Genomic DNA, 6,000 nt, shown 5'->3' with positions numbered 1-6,000 from the left:
ATGCAACTACCAACAATTTGGAAATTGGTCTTGTTCAAGGACACATGACAAAACTAGTGGAAACGCGCATCGGCCAAGGGTGGGGGGGGGCGCGGGGGGGGGTTGAAGGGGAAAGGTGGAGCATGAATCATGTAACCATGTCAAAAATGAATATTAATAAATGTTAAAAAAAAATGGGAGAAGTCTCTCCTACTGTATGCCCTACAAGAGATAATATATTCTACATGGAAGTATCCTCAGTGCTCCATTATAGATGTGCCTCTAAGAAAACAAGACAGAAAAGATTTAAGCTAAAGATAAATTAGGCAGAGGTGGAATATTCATATTACAATCCATTACCAATGGATTCACCCAGAGATCCTTTAATTACAGAGCTCTTCTAGTGAAGTCAAAACTCTTTGGAAAAGGATATATTAAATTTAACAAAGTAATAACAAAATTGCCCTTTTTGGAGGGTTCCCTTCTGAATTATTTTTCTGTATTTTTAAATTTTATTGATTCTTTTGTTTCTTTAAAACATTTTTACATCTTTTTCAGTACCAACTAATTCCCTCTCTTCCCCCAAAGTACAATTAACTTTCAGTTAAGATGATGACACAAAAGGCAACAGAGAATGAATGAATGAAAAAACATGTAGGGAGCAGCTAGGTGGTTCAGTGGACTGAGAGCCAGGCCCTCAGAGATGGAAGGTGCTGGGTTTAAATTTGACCTCAGACTCTTCCTTGCTATGGGACTCTAGTCAATTCACTTAATCTCCATTGCCTAGCCCTTACCACTCTTCTGCCTTATGACCAATACACAGTACACAGCCAATGAAGATAATAACTTTAAAGAAATAAAATAAAAATCAAGTCAACACACTGACCATATATGAAATTGTGCATATTATTTTATATCTCTGGCTCATCACCACTCCATCAAGAGATGGGGAACATGTGTCATGATTGGCACCTACATTGATAAATGTTCTCAAATCTTTCAAAAGTTGTTTGGCTCTGCTTTATTGTACTTATCATCCATCCTTCCTGGTTCTGCTCATTTCATTCTTTGTCAGTTCAGGCAAGACATTAGACATTTTAAACATGAAGAAACTTAGATTTAGAAAAATGATGTGATTTCTTCAAAGTTGCACAGGTAGGCCTGTAAATTGAAAGGAAACTTAAAGGTAATGGAGTCCAATTCCAAATATTTTATGGATGAGTAAATTGGAATCTAATGTGACCTCCCCAGCATCACACTGGGAGTAAGTAGCATAGTCAGATCTTCTCCAGAATTTGGTGGTAGGAGGGAATAGTCATTCTACTTACTTTGGAAAAGACTGAATATTGCTGCAGTGCAGTGGTTTCTCTGGCCAGCACCAAAAAACAAGACATATAAATAGAAAGCATTTAAAAAATGAAGAAACTTAGGTTTAGAATGTAAATACGAACTGTCTAAGTATTAGAGAGGAAAGGGATCCTTAGAGGTCATTTAGGCCAACTCCTTTATTTTACAGATGAGGAAACTGAGGCCCAAGACCTCATAAGTGCTAAGTTGTAGACCTGGGATTTTAACTCCAACACTCTGACTCCAGAATCAGTATTCTTTCTACTATACCATATCTTCCTTAAGAAATGACAAAGCTAAGATCTGATCCTAGGTCTTTTGATTCTCAAATCTAGTGTTTTTCCCTAATTATACTGAGAAGAAATCTACCCTACCTAAAACTTTCACCACTAATCCCCCTTCTGTCCTCTGGAGATAAGCAAAACAAAGGAGACAAGAGGAAAAGAACAAGCATTTCTTCCTCCTGTGTCTGCTATGTGCCAGGTACTGTGCTAAGGGCTTTACAAGTATTATTTTATTAAATCCTCACAATTCTATAAGGTAGTTGCTATTATCATCCCCATTTTACCATTGGGGAAACTGAGGCAGACAGAAATTAAGTTACCTACCCAAGACCACGCATATGGTAAGTGTCTGAGGCCAGATGCGAGCTCATGTTTTCTTCTAGCACTCTATTCACTGTGCCACCTAGCTAATGTCCATTATCTCTTCCAAATACTAATCCTTCAAATATTAAAATTCATGAAACCTTTAAATCTTCTATTTCCCAGGTTTAGTATCCAAAGGTTTTTCATTTGATCTTCATATGGTATGTTGCTTAGTTCTCTCATCATTCTTATTATATGTCTGAATCTGATTTAGTTTGTCAGAATTGTGCCTAAAATGTGACACCCAGAACAGAATAAAATATCTAAATGGGACTTGATTAGGGCACAGTGAAGTAAGATCATCACTTATCTTATTCTGGACACCATGACTTTATTAGTGGAATCTAATCACATCCATTGGGGTGGGGAGGGAGGGTTCATCACAATGCTGATTGATGGTGAGCTTTCAGTCCATTAAAGTCTCTAACTCTATTTCATATCTCCCCTATCATGTACTTGTACTGATGACTTCTTAACCCAAGTGGGAGACTTATCAGTTATTCCTAAATTAAACCTTATTAGATTCAGTCTATCATTATAGACTGTAGTCTTTGGGGATTCTAATTCTGGCATACAGCACATTAGCTACACCTCCCAGCTTCATGTCATCAGCAAATTTGATAAGCATTCCCTTTATCCTGACATCCAAGTCATTGATAAAAATGTGGAGCAGAAGAGGGATAAGTACTGAGCCTTCAGCACTACACCTGAGACTTCCCTCTAAATTCACATTAAACTATTATTCTGTTCACTTTGAGTCTCATTATTCGACCATTTCAGAACTCTACCATATCAACCATTCTACTTCTCTTCACATCGTCTATAAAGATTTGAGAGATTTTGCCAAATGCTTTGCTAAAACATTGGTATATTAAGTATCTGAAAATTCCATTATCAAATAGTCAAAAAACTGAAATGTGGTTAGTCTGACATGACCTATTTATTCTTAGTGTGTCACCACTACCCTTCCTAAGTATTCCCAAATCTTCCCTTTAATTCATTCTAGTATTCTCCCAGGGACTGAAACCTACTGCCCAGCTTCCAGCTTGAAGAATCTGCCCTCTTTCCTTTTATAAAAATGGAGACATTTTCTAATTTCTAGTAACAAGTCACTTCTCCCCCTTCTCCACCATTCCACAAAAATTAGCAGCAAGTAAACAGTTACACTGGTGATTTCTTTCAATGTACTGGGATATAATTTGTCCCCATAATGTGACTTGAACTTATGCAGGGCAGATAAGTACTAACTTCACTTTATCTTGCCTTAACTATTTATGTACTATCCCTTTTATTCTGAAGATCATTTTCCTTCATGAAGAAAACCAAAAAAAAAAGTAGGTGTTGAGTAGTTCTTCCTGTCTATTATCATAATTCAAATCCTCTACTCCCCTGTCCATTCTCTGAAAGCTGGATTCCTATCCTTTCCTTGTTCCTAGGTGGCATAGTAAATAATGGTCTTGGAGTTAGGAATGCTCAAGTTCAAATCCTAGTTGACATACCTACTAGCGGTGACCTTAGACAGTCACTCAATCTCTTTAAGCCTCAGTTTCCTCATCTATAAAATGGAGATAATAAGAGTACTTAATTCACAGGGTTGTTGTAAGGATCAAATAAGATGTTTTAGGAAACTTACAGCATTATATAAATGCTAGCTATTATTATTCCTCATCTTGCTCTTGATATAGACTAGAGAAATCCTTTCTTTAGAGCTCAACCCCAAGAAAATATGGTTTCTGCTATGATGGAGCTGATAGTCTAGTTGGCAGCTGACAGATCCATAAATATGACAATAGATTAAGAACTGTAGTAGTTAAGAAAATGGAAAATTTTTCCATTTCAGCTAGGGTAGACAGAGAAGGCTTCACTGGTGAGGAGGTTCAAGAGCTGGTGCTATGGGAAAGGCAACAATTATTACACTACTACTTTGTGACAGGGATATTGGTGATATACACACAATGAATGAAGCAAGTCCTACTTTCCTTAAGCTAGGGGGATAAGGGATAGAAAGAAACTAAGACTGGACGTCCAAAGTCTGAATTGAGATTTAGCTTTGACCATGCCACTAACTCCTCCTTTCTTCTAGCCTTGGGTACAATACCTCATACATAAAACAAAGAGAGAGAGAAAGTTTAAATATCCTCTCCCATTGGTGGAAAAGGTCATGCTTGTGACGAATATTCCACTCTCCTTCAGTGAATCGACTATCAACAAGAATTATAAAACCACCATTTTGTGCCTAGCACTTAACTGGGTGCAGAAATACACAAAAAGAATGAAGTAAGTCCAACTCTCAGTGAGCTTATACTCACTCTTGTTCATCTTCGTCAAATACCAGGTAGTTAAGCAGGCCAATGGACAAGTAGCTTTCCATTTCTGGGACTCTGTTTTATCTTTAAAATAAAGATGTTAGATGAGGTTATCTCTTAAAGTTTCTTTCAGCTCCACAGTTCTGTAGGGGTGGGGGTGGTCTATGGAACTTGGCTTTAAAATATTTAGTTTGGCAGAGAGAAAAGTAAGGGATCTAAGAGTATGAGAATGAGTGTAGCTTGGCCATGAGAATAGCTCTCTTCCTTGTGTAGGAGAGGTTGAACAGGCCTAAAGTGCCATACTAAGGAACAGGCTTAGAATTGCCCCACCTGATTCTGAAGACCACAGGGGGATTTAGAGACCTGATTTCAGCCAGTTTGGTTAAGAATCAAGCCTAAGGCTATGATTTCTTTGGTGTGTAGCTTTGGGGTAGGCACTTCCTTTGTCAATGTAGATTAAGACCTTTTATGCCACTTGTAGCATTAACAAATTGCCTAGAGCTCAGAGATTCCCCAGGCCAAAGCAGTATTTGAATTCCCCACTTCCTGGCTCCTAGGCCAATTGTCTGTTTCACTACACATTTTAGTATTCAGCTAGCTGGTGAACTGATTGGAGTGATAGACTTAGAATCAAAATAGACCTGAATTCAAGTCCTGCCTCTGACACTTCTTAGTTCTGTGACCCTAAGGTCTCAATTTCCTTATCTAAAAAAATGACAATAGTAATGGCACTTACCTCCTTGGGTTGTCAGGAGGATCAAAAGAGGCAACACAGGAAAATCTCCTTAAAACACCTTAAAGTGAAATAAGATAAAAGAGAGTCTAACCAAGGGATGTGCTGAAGCCAGTTCAAATTGGTTTTCAAAAATCATTGGGAGCAGTTATGTCTCAGAAACAGGCAAATGCTACAAATCTGGGCGCGATTTATTGTTCAATTAATTGTCATGACTTAAGAAAGAGAGAAGGAAAATACTAATAATACAAATTAAATTTAAAAGTGTGCTGTGCTTACATTTTTTTAGAGCCAGTTATCAAACATTTACTAGCATACCAATGGCCTAATCCTTCTCATTGGATGTCAGGGTCCCCAGGACTGAACCTAACTCAAACTGCATGCCAAGTTTCAGAACAAGGAGTGGATAAATAACCCATTCCCAAGGAACTCAGTAGCAGGTCCTCAAGATTAGGTTTACAAATGTCGTGTTTCTTTCCTACTCAACCTTTTCTATTAAAGTAAACCCTTCCTAGGGTGCAGCACTGAGCACTACCCAAATAAAAAGAGTTTAAGTCATTGTCACTAACAAGCATCTTATTCCTTTGCTTCATCATTCTCAAGTACCAAGCAACTACATTCCTATCTTATATTCAGTTGGGGGAACATGTAAATGTTTTCTTACACTCAAAGTGTAAGGGAGTGCCCTGTTTTGATTTCTGTAAATCTAAAGGTTGGAAGGGACAAAGAAAACAGGCATAGATATGTAAAGGATAAGTCCTTTCATGTACAAAGGAAGTATTCCATACCTCTGGGGAGGTTGGAATCTTGAATAGCTCAGTTGAATGGGAAGGGGCCAGGGAGACATTGAACTTGACCCTAGGGAATAGACTTTCTCCATACCTTTGTCCCCAGCCACTCATATGCATACCATCTTAACAGGAATCTAGAATGAACTGAGCTGATTTCCATAAACAAAATGATGTCCTACTCTTCTAAACTCCCACCT

The sequence above is a fragment of the Gracilinanus agilis genome, chromosome 2 (genome assembly GCF_016433145.1).
Source record: "Gracilinanus agilis isolate LMUSP501 chromosome 2, AgileGrace, whole genome shotgun sequence".
Taxonomy (NCBI): domain Eukaryota; kingdom Metazoa; phylum Chordata; class Mammalia; order Didelphimorphia; family Didelphidae; genus Gracilinanus; species Gracilinanus agilis.
This window is presented reverse-complemented; position numbering follows the sequence as displayed.